General features: G+C 46.9%; 1 protein-coding gene and 1 pseudogene across 2 annotated transcripts in view; one reads left to right on the plus strand and one right to left on the minus strand.

Annotated features, from left to right (window-relative positions):
• The window catches only part of Fhod3 (formin homology 2 domain containing 3), a 438,336-nt gene that overhangs the window by 205,244 nt on the left and 212,924 nt on the right, over nucleotides 1–20,168 (minus strand). The gene's annotated exons all lie outside the window — the stretch shown is intronic.
• On the plus strand, nucleotides 10,505–10,929 carry LOC127664113 (28S ribosomal protein L42, mitochondrial-like; annotated as a pseudogene).

The following is a 20,168-nucleotide window of genomic DNA, read 5'->3' on the forward strand; positions in this document are numbered from 1 at the left end:
TAAGTCAAAGACGTGAAGGTTCAACCCTCCATGCACACTAAGACTTGCAGCAAACACTTAGTAGCCCTCCTGCACTCTGCCTTCTTTGTCAACTAAACTGGGCAGAGCTATGCTTCTGGTGGTCAGAAAACAAAACTTGATCCAGGAGAAGGGACTCTCCCAGCATGCATCAGAAACATATATGTACACGCAGGGATGAAGACAGAATTTCCAAAAGTTAAAAATACTCCCTCGGAAGGGGACAGTTTGTGAAGAGAAAGAAAAGAAGAGTAGAAGGGGGGGTCAGTAGGGAGCTAATGAGGCAGTAAATATAGACAAGGTATGAAAAATTACAGGTACAGAGGCTAATTAAAATACCGTCGGATAACCATCTCTGAGCTAATATGTTATCACAGTCTCCTCGCAGCCTAGGATCGGGGGAGCTGCTTCTGGCCCCCTAGCCCAGCCTTTCCCACATCTGGGATGGGTCTGCAGTTCCAGTCCCCTCCCTTCCTTTGGTAGACTGCCATTTCCCGGAGTGGCCGCCCCACAGAAAACAGCTCCTGCCTAGCTCACTGCCCCCATCCCACACACCCTGCCTCGAGATTCTCAGCACGGCAGTTACACGGCCCGCCATCATTCCTTCTAGCCTTTGTCAGCTCCTCGGCTGTCGCCTTGGCCGGTGGACATGCCACAGAGCAGGGCCGTGCCTGGCTTATTTGTTACCGAATGCCCGAGGCCTGGCTCACTGGACACAAAATGAACTTTTGTTGGCCAAAAGTTAAAGCCTGGGGGTTTGGGGCAGGAGAGAAAAGAAGGACACAGAGGAGACAGGGTGAACGCACGTAAACTGTGGAAGCCTAGACCTGTAGTCAGAACACAAGTATCATCGTCTACTGACCACGGTGTGGTAAGCTGTGAGCACTGTCCCAGGGAGTCCTAACCAACCGCCAGGACAGAGTACTAGAAACCGAGGCTCAGAAATGAGAAAGTGGTATTAGAGCTTAGCAAAGAACCTAAGATTTTAATCTAAGAAATCCCAACCTCTAAAAGCGAGCTGTCCTTTGTTCCTGGTTTTTAAAGTACCATCACTTTTGAAAACTCTGCTTAAAAATGTCAAGATGGCTAGAAGCCATTTATCTGCACAGACAAAATACCTGGGAGATACTGAGGGGAGGAGGCGGGCCTGAGAGACTCCGTGAGCAGGGAGCCCTGCTCTGGCAGCCAAGCCGCAGCCTGCTCGCTCGCACACACTCACCTGCCTTTCCGGTTGCCTCCAAAGCACGCCGCCCGGTCTACCACCCTTCCTGGTTCTCTTCAGCTCTTTCCAGCCCGTGGCCACCTTTCCAGGGCACCCAAAAACTGCTGCCAAGTCCAGAGGTACTAGGGAGCTGGTGGCTGTGTGCATCTGCCACTCACGGACTGGCCAGTGACTCAGGGGCCAGGCTCCTCATCCCGAAAGCCGCCTGGAGACGCAGCCTGATTCATCAGGTCCAGAGGATGCCTGGTCTTTGGCCCCAACTAATAAAGCATTACCCACAGAGCCGAGGCAATTAACCGGGGAACAAACAAGAAGTAAAAAGGAAAGTTGACAGGTAGTGAGCAGGGAGCATCTGGGCCCCTTGTTAACTGCCCGTGGGTGGAGGAAGGCGGCTCGGCCATGGAGGCTCAGCTGTGAGAGGAGCAGGTGGTACCTTGCCTGGCTTCTAGCATGGCTTCTCCACCAGCTTCCTTAGCATTGCCTGTCTTCAGCCTCACCAGCTCCTGCACCTGCATCTGCACCTGCTCTCTAGGTAAAGCTGCAGCTGCTGAGTTGCCCAAGGATCTACTTTTTTGTAGGCCATGTTTAACAAACACCTACTGTGTGCCAGAAGCCTATAAAAGACTATAAAAACATTTTATGTGTTTTGTTTGAAGATTTAACTTGCTGCCATGGTATCCCATTTCCCTCCCCACCCCACTCGAGGTTTTGGACACGCCATCCCCAGCTTCCTTTACCAAAGAGAGCTGTGAAGAAGCAGGCTCTCTCCCCATAAACACTTTTAAGATGTGGAGCTATTTCAAATGCTCAAAGAGTGAAGTGGACTCGCTTGAGGGACGTCAGATCTGTCGCCACACTGGGTGTCTTGCCTGGTACTCATAGGGACCTCAGCTTGAGCCAACACACTGCCTTCTGTGACCCCGACACAGTCCCCTGCGGACCAGGCTACCCAGGCTTCAAAACCCGCATAGCATCTGAAAAGTTTAATTTTCTTTATAGACATCTCTTCATGCTAACTCCCATAGCCTCAGCGACAGTAAATAAAGGTTTCTCTTTCCCACATGCCTTGGCTGCTCTTTGGCCTCTTGATGACAGCCATTGGACTGAGGCTAGATGGAATCTCAGTGTAGTTTTAATTTGCCTGATGGCTAAGAATGTTAGACACTTTAAATATCTAAAAATAGAAGTGCTTTATGACCTGGCTATACTAGACTTTATTTATTTTTTATTCTCTTGAGAACAGGTTTCACTACGAAGCCTTGACTGGTCTGGAACTCACAAAGATCCACCTACCTCAGCCTCCCAAGGGGCTGGGGCTAAGTTGTACAGTAGCCATGCGCAGTGGCAAACCTCCTTGCAGAGATGCAATCCTGCCACGGAGACACCTGCACATCTGTGTTAATTGCTACTCTAGTCACAGCCTCCAAGAGCATCCACTGATGCACAGATACTAAAGACACGGTACACAAGCAAATCTTATTCTGGAAAATATATCAAGGCAAAAGGAATAGATGGATGTTTCCCGTTTTCTCTGGAATGCGGATCCTAGCTTCTAGTTATTAGGTTTGCATACATGATATGTGGGTAAAGGTCAGGAAATCAGGGAGTAGACCATGGTGGGGGAGGGGGAAGAGACTTAAGAGGATAGGGAGGGGGAAAGAGCACAGGAGACATGAGAGATGGAAAGGAGATACTGCAGGGGAAGGAGAGGAGGTGGAAGCGAGGCCAGGGAGGTGAGAGAAGGGGAATAGAAGGCACAAACCAACGTCCGCATGAAAAGGCTCTCAAGAAACCATCGCTTTGTATGGTAAGCTAAACAAAAATCACGCTCGTGCGCACACACCTAACCTAAAATAAACTTTTTGGTTTATTCTAGGCAGATTAATGTTTCTTCTGAGCTCTAGGTTCCAGTCAGGTTGGAAGGAAGACACAACACAATTTAATTTCTTGGTCAGAGAGATAAAAGGAAGTGTGTTGATCATGGTCTCCTTGAAAGCTGAACCAACAGGGAGGGTGTATGAAGTGCACAGATACCTGATATAAAGTATATGTAACTTCTATGTATAAATTAAGGGATTGGGTCACACAATTACGAAGCCTCTTGTGGCTACCAGCTGAAGGGGGAGCAAGTGGGTGGATGACCCTGGAAAGAGCTGACATAGAAAACCAGGGCCAGGGCTGGAGAGATGGCTCAGTGGTTAAGAGCACTGACTAGTCTTCCAGAGGTCATGAGTTCAATTCCCAGCAACCACATGGTGGCTCACAACCATCTGTAATGGGATCTGATGCCCTCTTCTGGTGTGTCTGAAGAGAGCAATGGTGTACTCATATACATAGAGTAAATAAATCTAAAAAAGAAAAGTAAAAAAGAAAACCAGAGCCGATGACTTTTGTGTTAAGAGACTCAGAAAAAAAAATTCCAACATACTTCACCTCAGGGCTGGCTGTTCATTGCAAAACTACTACTTACATTTGAGAAATCAGCCTCACCCACCAGAGAGGGCAATCTGCTCACTGACAGTCTACCCTGGGAGAGTTAATCTCATCAAAACAGCAACTTCATGGTAGCACTCAGAGAACTGCTGAACCATGAATCTGAAGACACACGGGTCCAAGCAAACTGACATTGAAAATTAGCCATCATATGACACACACACACACACACACACACACACACATACATACACACTCCCTCTTACATTTGAGCTTCCAAGTATGCTAGATGTGTTTTAAATATAGTATCATGAGAGGCCTCATCTTGTTTTGACACAGGTGCCCCCTTATAATTCAGAAACTTATAAAACCAGCTGAAACTTTACCTCTTCATCCTTTTACAAAGGAAGATGCACAAATCTCAAGTTTTTAAGAATTTGTGCTCTAGGAGCTGGAAAGATGGCTCTGTGGGTCAAGTGTCCACTGTGCGCACAGGATGATGACTTGATCTCAGATCTCCAGCATGTGTGTGAAAGCTGGTTGTGGGAGTATGTGTCTGTAACCCATCACTCGGGGGAAGTGACAGACTCCTAGACAGGTCCTAGGGACACATGGGCCGGCGAGAGCAGTCCAGTCAGAAAGCTCAGATTTACTAAACCCAGGTCTCAAAAGCAGAAATGGAGAGTGCTAGAGGAAAACAGCTAGCATCGGCTCCTGCGTGCCTACACACGCACGTGCAGATGTGTAAACCCACACATATGTGCATGCACACCCTTTGTGTTTAACTATACACTTCTTTTTTTCTTAGAGGTTCTGGTGTCTAGCTTTTGAAAGTAGAAAAAAATAAAATAACATGCCTCCTTTTCAGCAAGTTGATTTGGAAGCAATACAAAAGGTGAGCATATATATATATATCAGAAAGCGGTATATATGCATATGTATGCATATGATATATACACATAAATAATGTGAATATATGTGAAAAATATGATATTTAAAATATCCTAAGCAGTGTATTACATGTATTTGGAAGAGAGTGTGTGTATATGTGTATGTGAATGTGTGTATATGTGAATGTGTGAATATGTATGTATGTGTATTGTATGCATATGAATGTATGTATATGAATGTATGTGTGTATATGTGTATGTGAGTGTGAATGTGTATATGTGTGTATGTGAATGTGTGTGTATATGTGTATGTTAATGTATATATGTGTGAATGTGTGTATGTGTGTATGTGAATATGTATGTATGTGAATGTTTGAATATGTATGTGAGTGTATGTATTATGTGTATATGAATGTATGTATATGAATGTATGTGTGTGTGTATGTGAATGTATATGTGTGTGAATGTGTGTATGTGTGTATGCAAATGTGTGTACGTGTATGTGTGTGTATGTGAATGTATGTGTGTCCAGCAAGTAAAAGATGAAAACCATACAACCTGGCCCAGACAGCTTCCCATTTTTTGTATTTTTAGAAATCAATAGCATTTCAAGGTTATCACTTTTCTAGAAAATTACTAGATGTGATGGTAGTTTCTTCATTTCTGACGTAAAGAGTGAGAAGCTGGTTTTACCAGAGACAGAAAGGCATCTCCAGCCTCCCCTGGCACTGGGCAGTGAAGGCACTGAACCACACGGAGACCCTGTGCACTCTGCTTCCCATCTGGCTCCTGTTCGGACCCAGCCCATTTCCACAGGACATATCTCCCTGAAAGACGAGGGCAGCACTCACTACAGAGACGTGTGGGAAAGCCATCAAAGCCACCCTCATTATAAATAGCCCTACCAAGGTATGCTGGCCTTTTAATCCCAGTGTTACCCAATGGGATCCAAATTCCCATCTGCAAATGAGCTTTGATGTGGGGACCGACCGGACCGGCAAGGGTGAATGCTTGCACAGAGCCTCCAGACGCTGGCCCAGCCCTCCTGCCTCTCCCTCGGGCTAAGACGCGAGCAGAGGCTCTTCTCTGGAGTGGACTATCACCAGCAGATCCTGAAGCCTCTAGGAAAGGACATTAACTTCCCAGAATTCTCACAGGGATAACCTAGAGACAAAGTGCAGTTCAGTTCTGAGTTCAGTTCCAAGGCTATCCCACGAAATGGCTGCAGGATTTAATCCCAGCATTTAAAAGGCTTTAGGAAACCATCGAGCCAGCAGGGGAGCAGCTCCCCATCATTGCGTCTTAAGGACGCAGCCCACAACTGACGGGCCACCCGTTCCCTTCCCACTTTACTGGGGACGAGTAAAGATGCACGTTTATATTTTGTCTCTGGTTTTTGTAACAAGACTCTTGAGTCCCCCTCAAAAACACACAGCAATGATTCTTCATTTACAGGAACGGAAGAAGAGCGGGATCTAACGTACTTCCTGTTGCTGAGAAGTCAGCCTGAGGAGGGAAGGAGAGGCCTACTGGGTGTAAATGGATGGGTGTGCTGTGACAGAGACCTGGAATGGGGGTGTCAGGTGGGACAGCTACGTGGCTGCCTCCTTACAGCTCCTTCCTTGAAATGCACTTGCCAGCGCAGTCGCCCTCCTTTTCTTGTTTTCCCGGCTCCCCTCTCTCCCCCCTGGACCTTCCGTGCACTGTTCCTGTGCCTGCTTCAGCCATTGGCGTGACTGAGGAAGAAGAGTGACTCATGAGCAGGCAGAGAGGAGCAGAGTCAAATGACCACACACACACACACACACACACACACACCACCTTCCCTCCATCAGCAAGTCCCACACAGCTGAACTCTGATGTGTGTTTCATACCCCAAACCTTCTCCTCAGATACAGCTCTAAACTGTCTATGAAAGCTCGAGGTCCCGTAGTCCACCTTCCAGCCACGATGATGCCCACTGTAGCAGCACCTAGCCTATGTTCCCAACTCATCCCAAATACTGGGGAAGGCGACTGCACCAGGCTGTTCTGAGTCCCGGCAGGCAAGCCGACGTGGGAATATCCTGGGAATGGCCCTACAAACCTGCCGAATGCTTCCTGCCCACGCCACCCCACGCCCACAGGCTCGACATGTGTCATCAAGGAATCTGCTTTGATCTGCAGAAAGCACATTTGCTGGAACAACATAATGAAAGGGGTTATGATTTAAACGCAGGCAACCTGAAGCCAGGGGTGGCCGGGAACCCACTGGATCCTCCAGGCCTCGCCCAGATGTTCAAGGCTTCACCCTGATGGCCACATCAGAGCCTGGCCTCTCCCGGGAGTCACCCACTATGATCCAACACCGCTTTCCATTCTGAGAGACTTCACTAAAACCCACCACCCTCAAGTCTCCACGGCTTAGTTAATCCCCTGGAACATATGTTTTATAATGCAAGTCATCTTGTCCAGTTTAATTTTCTTAAAATTAAATAGATAGAAAAATGATATAATAGAAAACTGGCTCATTTTAAGTTATTTGTTAGGTCGGATCTACCTGGCGCTAGGTTTTCTTCATGTTGTCCTAACCATCATTTCTGCTGTCCATCATAGAAAGGTCCCCTTAGAGGCTCCACTTTAGTGACTCAGCTACCTCCCAACTCCAGGACCCAGACAAGTATCACAAGTCTCCAGTCACCACTGCAGGCCCACATGAACCAGAGAAAAGCCAGGCCTTTTTCTAATCTGGACAGTGACAGTGATTCCCTTATGTAGAATCACGATCGCTGGTGTCAGTCTGGATGCTTTCTACCCACAAGCCCTGGTTTTGACCTCTGAACCTCTGTAGAGAATCACTGTGCCTTCAGTCTCCGTGAACTGCTTAAGCATGGTCATGACACAGATTTCTTAGCACGCCCTGCCCCGCCTTCCTCGGGTGTTCCCCACATCTGGATTCCACTCAGCTCTGACTCTTAAGTGCACGAGGGTGCCATGAGTGCAGAACTCACTAGATGCCTGCAGACTGTGGCATGCCAGCATTTCACACAGCAGATGTTTATTGCAGTTCACACTGATTGTGAGCGCAGAGTAACCAGAATGTTTGATGGAAGTGAGGTGGTAGTCGGTGTCTACTGATCGTAGAAACACAGAGACCGTGACCAAGCAGTGTGATGTGATGGAGCTGGAGAGATGGCTCATCTGAGGAGAACCCTGGCTGCTGCTCCATCCCAGCACCCACCCACACGGCAGCTCACAACCATCTGAAACTCTAATTCTAGGGGATCTGATGCCATCTTCTGGCACCCACAGGCACCAGGCATGGTTAAGAATGTACATCACACTTACAGAGAACCAGAGCTGGGCTTCCAGCACCCTCAGTGAGTGGCCCACGGGTCCTCCAGCACCATGAGGTCGGACGCCCTCTGCTGGACTCCAGGGGCACCTGCACTAATGCACAAACCCACACTCAGGCACATACACGAGCACATAATTAAAACCAAAATATTATTTTAGTCAGGTGTGGCTGTGCATAGCTTTAATCTTACACTTGGGAAGCAGAAACAGATCTCTGGGGTTGAGGTTTATACGGTTGGGACTGGAAGGAGAGAAGGGAGGGGGCTGTTTTATGGTTTCACTGAGCCCTTGCTTACACACACCAGCATGGAAAACCATCTGTGGCCAAGTATGGCAACAGAGAGACCCAGAGGAACGGTGACTTGTAGCTGTCAAGAAGCCTTGACAGGGTCCTTGCTCAACAGCACATGTGAATTAGGGGAGATTCAGCCAACAACATGGGAAGTAGCATTTTTACAGGACGTTTTCACACAAAAGTAAAGATGCAGTGGCGAGGCAGAGGTGTCTCCTTTGAAGTAAAGACAGGAGATCCTGGAAGCTGTATCCTGGATGCTCTACCCGACACCCTGAGAACTCTGTAGCCAGGCAGCAAGAACAGAAACCAAGGTTGTAAGCCACAGGGGAGTGAGTGGTACGCTTGAGGGAGCCCACAGCTGCCTCAGGTTAAGTCAGATTTAGACATTCTCATCAAGCTGTACACGGGAGCCCTCGGAGTTTGCTTTTTTTCTTTTTTTCTTTTCCACTTTGTTTTTCTTTCCTTTTTATTGTTATTTCTAGAAAAAGTTCCACTTGAAAAATCATGGGGTTTCAGCTGAACTAAGGGGAAAGGGGAATATTTATTGAACATTTGTACCAGGGCCAGGATTGCCAGCCTAGGAAGCTGTCCCAACTGCCTGTGTTCCTGCCATGCAGGACCTCTGATCACCCTCAGACACTGCTAGCTATGAAGTGAAAGAACAGATGGGCCTTCCTTCAGCTTTCCTCTTTGGTCCTAAGGAGGACAATGCACAGGCTCCTAGGCCACCACCAGGAACTTTCTGACCTCAGGAAGCTTATGACGGAGGTAGGGCAGAGACCTGAAGCTCAAAGCAGGGAAAGGAAAAGGCAGAGTAGAGCCCTACCAGTATCGTCTCCACAACTGTGCCTACTGAGGCACCTCGGGTCTTGACTATTTTTGTTAAGTTTGCCCAAGACAACAAGACTCTCTTGCCATCAAGACTTTCTTCTAAGATTACACATACACACAGAGCACATGATATAAAGTCAGCTGTTACAAAGGTCATACCTAACAGTGGTGGATTTAGATTAAACCATACTTGCCTATGATCACTATGGCTAAAGACCGGAGAAGAACTTTCCTAGCCAATGACATATAAACTGGGGGTGGGCAGGGCAGAGCCCAGGCGCCAAACCTGGTTTACCACCTTCGCCAGCAAGCTAAGAGCAGTTTCCATAGAGGAAGCGCTGCAGTCAGCTTGATGACAGGAAACAATTAATTTCAAATAAGCAAAATGTTATCGTCTCCAACTCAAATGCATTCATGTCATGACTAGACCTGAGCTATAACAACACAGTACTCAGAAACCAGTAACCCCAGGGTAGTCACACAACAAGTGCTAAGCTTCCAGACCTCACTTAGAAGTCCCAACCCTGGGATTAGTTTAATTGAGTCCCTTCTGCTCCGTGTCACTCACAGAGCCATGGCTAAATTCCTCTTTGAAGACACGTGTTTGAGGAGGGAAGATACTCTGGGCATGTGCCCTGTGCAGAGCATTCACTCGGCCAGCACCCAAGGCAGGCAGACTGGCATCTTTGCACTGGCCAGAGCCTCCTCAGTCTTCACCTGTCCCTTCTCGCCTGTTATGCCGGTAGCAAAGCAAGCACCTTCAGAGATCTCACTGTGTACTGACAAGACCACACGCATCACACATGCCCCTGCCATTTAATCCCACCCTAGCCTATGAAGGAGATGCTTTCCTAGTCCCTGGTTTACCTATGATCAAATTGCATTGAGAATGTTTAGCTCCTGGTACGAAACTCAGGCTGTTAGTCTCTAAATGGTTTCACTGAGAATTGGTGTGTTGGCTTACAATTCCAGATTATAGGACAGGGAAGACAAGGCAGGAATTTAAAGCACCACATCCACAATCAAGAGCAGAGAAGAAAAGAAATGCATGGATCCTTGCTTGCTCCCAACTAACTTCTTCACTTACTCAGGATGCCTTGCCTAGGGAATAGTGCCACCCACAGTAGGCTGGGTCTTCCTATGAGAATTAACAATCAAAACAACGCCAACCTACTATGCATACCCAGGGACCACCAAATCTAGATAATTCCTCTTTAAGATTCTTTTTCCTGGTGATTGTAGGTTGTGCCAAATTGACAGTTAAAACAAACCAGCACAGTAAATAAATTATATCGAATAAAAAAAAAATTAAAAAAAAACCAGCACAGTTCAAATGTATGTTTTTTATATGTACATGTGTATGATACATGTAAAAGCCAGAGAACAACCTCAGGTTGGTCACATAATACATCACAGATGTTTTATATTTTTTAATTTATAAAATATTGATTTTAGAAACAAGATGGTAGGCCCATGGACCATGGCAGCAGAAATAAAATGGGTGATACCAAACAGAACTATCTGGAAGCACTTAGTTACATTCCAAACAGAACTTTATCTAGAACGTGTCATAAATCTACATATTCTTCTCTTCCAGATGCCTACAACTGCAAAGTAAAGCTCACTTTGACATCTGATGACAGGACATCAGTATGCTGTCTCCCTACTGAGGTCATCCCATACAAGCACATCCAACCTATCCCTCAACCAGATCTCTTGCATAATAATGAAGAAATATATAAACAAGTGCTGAACACCAAGTTAAAAGAAGAAAGTAAACACCTTGAGCCAAGACTCATGATGGAACAACCTGGCAAGGTGTTCTTCACTACAAAGCACCGCTGATACCTGCACAGACACACACAAAGATGTCGTAAGAAACTGAATCCTCTAGAAGACAGATGACTGCTCTTAATTCTCTGAGTATCAAGGAAATTTTGCTTTGTGTTTTATTTACAAGCTGAGAAAAAGCAAATGGTGTATACATTAAGATGTTACGTAGGAAAATAATAAAAAATTACTTTCATATAAAAATATTTATTTTAAAATGTCTCTCTCTCTCTCTCTCTCTCTCTCTCTCTCTGTGTGTGTGTGTGTGTGTGTGTGTGTGTGTGTGTGTGTGTGTGGTGCGCGCGCCAGTGCTCTTAGAGGCCAGAGATGTTGAATCCCTCTGCAGCTAGAGTTACAGCAAACTATGAGCCATCATGTAGAAAGATACCAAGGACCAAATCAGGGTCCTCTGCAAAGAGTAGCAAGAGCTCTCCACCACTGAGCCATCTCTCTAGCCTTACCCCAACCTTTTTGAAAACAAGGTCTCTTACTGGCCAGGAACTCACCAATTAGGCTAGGATATTCCAAAGATCTGCCTGCCTCCACCTTCGCAGTTCGGGATTGCAGGCAGCTACCACACCCAGCTTGCCATGTTTTTCATGCCTTCTGGAGATTACATTCATGTTCTCACAGTTGCAAGGCAAGCACTAACTGAGTTATTCCTGGCATTGCAGTCAGACTCTAATGGCCAGTAGTCTCCACTTCCACTGAGGCGACATCCTTTGAGCTGCTGCTCTGGTATTTTTTGTGCTTCAGGTACTGCTCACTTTCTCGTGAATCCAGATGACACTGCACCTGTTCCTCAGGTGTCCTCCTACTGTTCCTGGCTTCTCTCTGGCATCTGCCTGTACCCCTTGTGTGTTAGGGTCACCAGACTGACTGTCCCCCTGTACCCAGCTCTACTGTAGAGTTCCACACACAGTTTCTGACTGTGCCTGGCTCCAGCGATGGCTTCACTGACCCTGTGCCAAAGTGGCCACACCCATGTCCTTAAATCCTTGAGATTCAGGAGAGGCAATGGTCTACCCAATCCTAGAGCGTAGGCCAATTCAGACCCAGAGTGGCTCTCAATGCTAACTAGATGACAGTGTATCTCTAGATAACATTGATGCTGCCCAAACCTCAGGGCTAAGTTATAGTATCTCAACCCCATGCCCCCTCAGAAATCCAAAATCGAGCAATTATCTTTAATATCCCAGGAGCAGCTCCTGCCCTACAACATTCCTCAAAGGATACTGCCTCCGTGCCTACTTACATGACAGCACTTCGAGTTTCTTTGCCCCGTTGGAAATGTCAACTGAGGCCAGCCCTCTCGGGCCTCATGATGTAGAGACTAGACAGAGACTTCTGGCAATCACTGCTCCTCTCACCTACGGCTCAGGCCCCACATCCTCCTTTTGCTCAACTGTTTCCTCAGCACTAGAGCTACCTCCTCACACTGAGTCTGGGCCAGTCCTCTCCCACCTGATCCCTCTCAGTCCTCAGTCCTCACTTCTCAAGCTTTCAGTGAAGAAACCCTGAGGCATCCTTGCAGGTTGGCACAGTTACCCAAGTCCTTGCCTAGAAGAAGTACACCACACAGTTCCTTTAAGCCAGAAACTCCCCTTTGTACCATGGAAATTTTGTCCACCTCATGTTCCATGGAATATCTGCTTCACTTGAGCGATATGGCCTTTCTGACCCAAGTGGGAGAAACCCAGCAGCAGATTAGCCCCTTGAGTTCTCTCTACAAGGAGCAACACTATAGATGGGGCCTACACAGGGCTCTGAAGAACACCATTCTCACTCTTACCTCCTCACCTTCTCATCCCTGAAGCCCCCTGCTCCTTCAGCACTGGTAACATGGGAGCATGATGTCTAAGCATGCAAGGCTCCTCAGAAGCCATTCAGAGAGAGGCCTGTATCACAGAAGGCACCCGTCACTCACCATCTAGCCTCTTGAAGGACTCATCTGGGCAAGTGGGCAGGATAGGTGTAATAGAGTTAAGGATAGTGGTTGATTCAGAACCCTGTCCTAAATGCATGGGATGCGTGCAGGGCCCATAGACTGTCATTAGGGCAGGAGACATGATATTGTTCATAGAACCAGCATCTCAGGGTCTCACATGGGCTTTCTAAACCTCAGTGGACAGACAGGAGACACCGAGTGACATGGCTGAGTGTGTCAGATGTCCTGAAACTTGAGTTATAGGCAGTGTTAAGTACCTGATGTGGATACTGGGAACTGGCCTAGGACCCCTGCAGGAGCAGTTTATGCTTTTAACCACTAACCCATCTCTCTAGCCCCTTAAGGGACAGTATTAACAGATGAGAGTATAGACATCTTCCACCTTAAAGATAGCCCAGTGCTCTTGATGCTGCCTATCACCACCCCAACGTGACTGAATCTCCCCACTCTGTAAGATCAGTCTCGTTTAAGAAGTCCTCAAGGTCAAAAGTGATGTTCCTGGAGGCCAGAAGAGCCTCACAGAGCAGAACCCAGTGGGGAGCCCAGCCTGAGATCTGGATCCAGATGCTGATGACCAACATTCTATGGCACCTGATGCAGCTGTTTCCGGTCTAAGGCCACCCCAGCCTCTTTGTATTTCTAAGACATAGATATGAAATGAGGAAAAACTCCCCTTGAGCCTCTTGTCTTTTTAGTTTTTCAATGAAAAAAAAAAAGCTAAGGAAAAACATGAATTTTCCACCAGACCTTTCTGTTTCAGGTGTATGTCACCAAAAGCAGATTGCTCCCAAATCTTAATGGTGAGAACACTCAAAAGAAGCCCGGCTCCTCACCACACACAGCTGTATGGTGTACGCTCAGCAAGAAGCCCCAGACAAACTCAATGTCATATTTTACCGATCTGATAAGGAAGTTCTGCTCAAATCCACCCGTCTTGAATGTTGCCACATATCTAGAACCACCACCAAAGCTTGTATTAAGGGGACATCACAAGGAGACATGCTGCTGAGCTCGGCACAGAATCATCACATGCCTTGCCAAAAGCTTCTTATAAAACCCGAAGGCAGGAAGAGACCACTTGGCCTATAGACACCCTCTTTATAGCAAAAGTTAGTAAGATTTGTCTGAGGTCCTCCCTGGGACACTGAGCTCTTAGACACCATATATTCCACTCTGTCTAGCTAAGACAAATCCATCATCGGGGTGTTTGTGTAAAGACGTGAAATGAGCCAGAAGTCTGCAGCACACACTGACAGCGAGCAGGCTGTAGGGATGTGTGTAATACCAAGCTCCTGCCAGCTGTCTGAAATGAACAGAAGTTGGACAGTGATGTCAACCTTTTCAGCACTCAAAACCATCCAAGGGTAATCTGATAAAAGAGTCAAAATAAGAAGTTTAATTGACAGAAAGCTCATAGAATTTAATGGTGCATGTGACGCTGGCTTTGGATAACCCCTGAGCAAATGAGATCACTCATTGCCCAGAGGACCAATGTGGGAGATCTTCCAATGCTATCTGAGGCTGAAAGGGAAAGGGGAGAAGGGAGGGAGGACTCAAGTGCTGTGAAGGCTGACTCTAGTCTCGAGAAACTGGGGGCCTTAATGGTCAGAAACGCAGAGCACTCTTTCCAGCAGCCGGTTTCAAATCACCCAGTTATTTCAGTCTCCCGTTTGGCCACCTGGAAGGGATAAGCCAAGAACACCAAGATGCCATGGGCCTCTTCGCATGAATGTAAACATGTTGCTGCCTGTGACATGCTCTCTCATGGGAGTCTGATTTTTCAGACTTCTCTGTCTTAGCACTGTACACAGAGGGTCTGTTCTCTTGAAGACAATTCCTGGACCGCAAGTTGCATGGAGATTCCTGCATTGTAGAGTCTACCATGAGCCAGATACTATATGAAGTTCTGCTCAGAATTGGACATGATGGGTCTGGGTGCAAATAAGAGAATGGTGCAGTCCTCACAGAGGGTGGCAACTTGTCAGGGAGACAAATCATTATGGGGACCGCAGTGGCTAATCTTAGCTGTCAACTTGTCTAAAGCCCAAGTAGCCAGGCACACCTATGAAGGATACTCTTACTAGGATCTATTGAGGGGAGAAGACCCACCCTAAATCTGCATCATTTGAAGTCAGAAGACATTGCCTTAATCGGGACCACTCCTTCCAGTGACAGGCCACATAAAAGGACGTAGGGAAAAGAAGCTTTTGCTTTTGGGCTGCTGTCCTCACTCTGTCAAATTTATCCGTCACGTCCCTTAGGCACTTCTTCACTAATATTAGACCCCTATTTCTTCAGGACTCCAGTGTAGACTGAAGACCAGCATTCCTCAGGACCTCAGCATCCTGTCAGATGCTAGAAGACTGTTGAAACATCCAGTCTCATGAACTTGACAACTACCAAATCTTTGGCCTTTCTGTTGGAAGAGATCTTTTACTGGTCTTACCACAGCTTGTAAGTCATTCTAATGAATTTTCCATATCCATAGCCCCTCTCTCTGCCTGCCCCTCCTCATTCTGTTTTTTCTTTTTGACAGGCATGACAAATACAGATACTCTATAAAATGGGGAAATCACTCAGCACAAGTGCAACACAAACAGAGACATATACTCTAGTGAGCTCAGGCAGTGGAAGAGTCAGTACACAGACCAAATGACTGACTATATGGCGGGAAAGTCCATGTAGCTCAGCTTCATGCACAACACATACAGAGCCAGGGGGATGTCCTCCCACAATGGTGATCTTCTCACTTCCCCCACCATCGACCCAGCCTGCACACATGTAACATGAATGTAACATGAAGACCTGCATGTTATAAACAATTTGTGCTCATGGTAGGAACCCTTAGCAAGTGCAGTCTAGTATTTGACTCAGTGAGGGGACAGAATGGTTATGTGAAGGGGACAGAACAATGGCTCAAGAAGCTCCTCTGTGGCCACCACTCTTGTCAGCCAGTGTAAGGCTGAGTAAGAAACAGCAGCCAGTGCAAGGATGACTCGGCATCACAAAACTGCAAAAACAAAAGCAACCCTAACCCTGACCCTGACCCTTGACCCCTGATCCCTGACCCTTTCCCTGACTCTGACACTATCCCTAACCATATCCATGACCCTATCTCTGACCCTGACCCTGACCCTGACCCTAACCAAAAAACAAGGCCCAATTGTTTCAGTCAAGAAATCCATTGGGTTGCATTACAGAGTGCAAGGATACATTCTCATATCCCTCTGAACACAGGACAGTCACAGGCACTGGGGTAACCTTTGGACTCAATCCCTTTTTATAAGAAAGCATGATTTGTCAGAAACCTAACCTAGGCCAGATGACTCAGATAAGTGCTTCTTAAATAGTTCTACTGAGGATCCCCAAAGTTTTTGTGGTTAATGTTGATTTTCAAGTTGACAGGATCTAGACTCATTGAAGAGATAGTGTCAGGCATGTTAGCCAGGGTTACTCGAGATGGGAAGGCCCATCCTAAATGTGGGAGCAGTGTAGTTTAAGGGTTCAGATTCCAGACAGAATTTTAAAAAAGGCAGAATTCAGCCACAGTGCCTGGGTATGGGGTTGGCAGAGCAAGCCCAAGACAACCCTTGCCTTGTGCCATGCAGGCCCAGATGGGCAGACCATGCCCAAGAAGACCTCTGCCTGATGCCACATGGCATGGTTGGGGCATAGCACTCCTGAGACCACTCCTGAGGTAACCCCCAGACACCCAGGGGCCCCTGAAACTACTCAGATAAGAGAGTAAGTAGTGGAGAGATGGAAGAAAAGGAGAAAGATGTCTGTACAATGAAGAGAGGGGAACTGGAGGCTCAAGGGTGGTTAGGAACAGCCTGATATGAGTAGCCAATGAGGCCACATAAGGCCATGGTGAGGTCCTGGCCTGTGCTACCACCGTGGGCTGTGTCTGGGAGTGTGGGCCTGCAGCAGTGGGGGATCTATCGTTGGGCTGTTGGGGCAGGGGTCTGTTACCACAAAAGGCAGGTGGACGTGCCTAGTTTGGGCTGCTGCCTAGTGCCAAGTCGACGTCTGAGGGCTGTGCAGAGCTGCCTTCACCCTCATCTGGGCATCACAGGAGCTGGCTCCAAGAGCCTGGGAGCAGCCAAGCAGACAGGCACTGCATGGTGCCACAGCAACCCCAGTAGATTCTGTGTGAAAAATAAAAAAAGTTCCACAGACTGAGGCATTTGACTCCAAGGGCTGGAGGGATGGCTCAGCGGTTAAGAGCACTGACTGCTCTTCCAGAGGTCCTGAGTTCAATTCCCAGCAACCATATGGTGGCCCATATGGGGATTGAACCTGCGACCTTGGCTTTATGAGAGCTGTAGGTGAGCCAGCGGCCTCGAGGGTGTGATCATGGGAGAGCTGGCCCTGCCACCTGTCTGCTCTGTGGTGGCATGGATGGAAGAGAGATGCTTTCCCCACACCCACACCCCACCCCTCACCACCTGGGCAAATGGGAGAACTGGCCCCAGGGTCCTGAGAGTGGAAGAGCTGGCCCTGCCCCTCTTTGGCTACAGCACCCAGGAGAGTAGGTTTGCTTGTGCGGACAGGGGATAGGGGTTGGGGAGTGTGAGGTAGCCCTGAGGGTGTGAGCATTGGAGAGCTGGGCCCACAGCTTATTTGATATATGGTGTCTTGAGTAAGGAAGAGATATCTTCTCCCTTGCCTTCACCACTGTGGCCATCAGGAGAGCGGGTCTCCAGGGTCATGAGAGCAAGAGAGCTGTCCTCAACCTTCACGGGCTGCAGCACCCTGGGGAGCAGGCCCTGCACCTTGCCTGGACAGCACAGTAGAGCTGGCATTACAGGTGAGCATTCAGGAGAGCCAGTCCCAAGGGCATGAGAGTAGGAGAACTGATCCTGCCCCTTGCCTGCTGCTGTGCTGCACTGAATGAGCTAGCCAGGGCAGTCCTGAGAGCCTGCTCTGGTGCTATGGATGTGGGAGAGGACGCAGTGGTCTGACCAGCTCAGGCCAGGATCCAGGGCTGAGTTGGCCAGCTCCACCATCTACCCCACTGATGAGCTGCTGGAGCAGATGAAGGGGCCCATTCTACAATCCAAAGCTGCAGGATCTTCATGGCACAGGGCAACAACAGGAGATCTGAGAGGATCCCAGTGAGGAGCCAATACTGATGGCGTAGCAGAAACCGGAGGCCTCAAATCGGACTAATGACTCATTGCAGTGAACATTTGCAAGTAAGAAGTGTGGACTAAAGGGTATGCTGTGGGACACAATGACAGACTACAGCTTCCACAACAAGATTTTTTTCTTTTCTTTTGGAGGAAAGGTTGCAAGAGGGGAGAGGGGAGAGGGGAGAGGGGAGAGGGGGAGGTACAAAGGGACAGGGAGATGTGTGGGATTGGGGTGCATGATGGGAAACTCACAAAGAATCAACAAAAGGGAAAGAAAGAAAGAAAGAAAGAAAGAAAGAAAGAAAGAAAGAAAGAAAGAAAGAAAGAGAGAGAGAGAGAGAGAGAGAGAGAGAGAGAGAGAGAGAGGGAGGGAGGGAGGGAGGGAGGGAGGGAACTAAACACCAGTAGCCATCACTTTCTCCTCTTTGATGGTGGATGAAATGTGGCCAGCTGCCTCCTGCTCCTACCACTATGCCTTCACTGTATTCCCTAGAACTGTAAGCCTTCCTTCCTCCAGACACTTCTGTCAGGTTATCAGGTAAACAGGTATGTAAAACAGGTACACAACCCTATTTTCCAAAATAATAAATGTCAAAAAGTAATTAGAACAATTCTTTGCTATACATGTTACTTTGACATTTATTGATGACTAAAGCAAAACTCTGAATACCAATGAGATGGGTGTGTTTATTTATTTTTAATATAAAGAATTAAACCTTGGCTGAATATTTCAGAAAAACTTCAGCATATAGTGCTCTTTCAATATTTTTCAGAATTGATCAATGGTTTAATTTCCTAACTGTCAGTGTTGAAACACTGCTTCGTGTAAATACATAGTATAAAGTAGCAGAAGTATTTAGGACCATTTCATAAAGTTGGAGATTCTGTCCTGATTCCAAGACAACGTTCATTTAATGGTTTTAATTTTATGAAACTCAAGGACAGCAATTATTAAAATCAAATACTCTAACATTATGCAATCCAAAGATAACTAATTTGATACTTCTGTACTAAGGAATAATAGTAGAAAAATACTTTAGGCCTTTGCTTTCTATAATCAAACCATTATGTTTCTATAAGAGTAGACATGTTTCTTTGAATTATGTTTATTGTATGCATGTGTGTGTAAGAAGTGTATAAGAGGGTAAGTGAACACAAGCAGAGGAGCGTGCATGCATGTGTGCTCTCATGTATGGGCCCATGTATGTAAGTCTGAGGACAATTTTGGATGTTGATTCTCTCTCTCTCTGCTGTGAGATCCAGGAACCAAACTCAGGCTGGCACAACAGTACTTTTATCCACTGAACTCATTAGCCCACGAGTAGGAAACTTTCTGTGAACAGCAAAAAACAGTGAAATTCATAACTAGCAATAGTCTTAAACTGAACTAAGGTATGTCAGTATTCATGACTCAGTGGCACCTGTGTGCTCAGAACCAAGGCCACTGAAGTCATGTGATGCAACCCAGGCACAGGTCATCAGAAATACCTCAGATTCATGACATATTTAATGCTGAGTTAAATTTTGGCTATCACAAGTTCAGAAACCATTAATTGTTGACAATTTTTCATAACTTTTACATGAATTTATGCCACCCCACATGAGGTGCTGGTCACAGTTTAAAAGAAGCTATGTCTCCCCTTTGGCCTACTACATGTAACTGGGGTGACCTTGCTCACAAGACACCACTCAGTCCAGCCACATGTCTACAAGGAGTGACTAGAGGGGCTGGGGACTGGAGGACACTCCCATGGCTCGCCACCGCGTACTGGACTGCAGAGATCCAGCTTCCAATCCCAAACATCTGCTTTCTAGCAGAGTAGGGAGGGGCGGAGCTTCACCATAGCTAGGCAAGGATAACAGTTCAGCTACAATGCACAGAAAGGTTAATCATTTTTTGTCTCCAAGCACCTTTTACCCATCAATATATCAACTGATGCAAGTTCAACTTTTTCATCTACCTGGAACGTAAAAGTATTTCCTGTTTTCTAGCCCGAATATCACGAGAAACCTGTATGCCATCCCTTACCCACACAACAATGAGTATTTGGCTTGAGCACATTTGACATTTTATGAAATTCCCAAGAAATGTGATACATTAAGCTGATTCCTTTTTAAAGGAAATAAAAAATCAATTCTGAAAAAGAAACATCTCGAACAACCATGCAAAGAATAACCCAGAAAGCTAGTTCCCGGTCTTTGAAATGGACGATGTAAGATTGAACTATTTA

Source organism: Apodemus sylvaticus, chromosome 13 (assembly GCF_947179515.1).
Source record: "Apodemus sylvaticus chromosome 13, mApoSyl1.1, whole genome shotgun sequence".
Lineage (NCBI taxonomy): Eukaryota > Metazoa > Chordata > Mammalia > Rodentia > Muridae > Apodemus > Apodemus sylvaticus.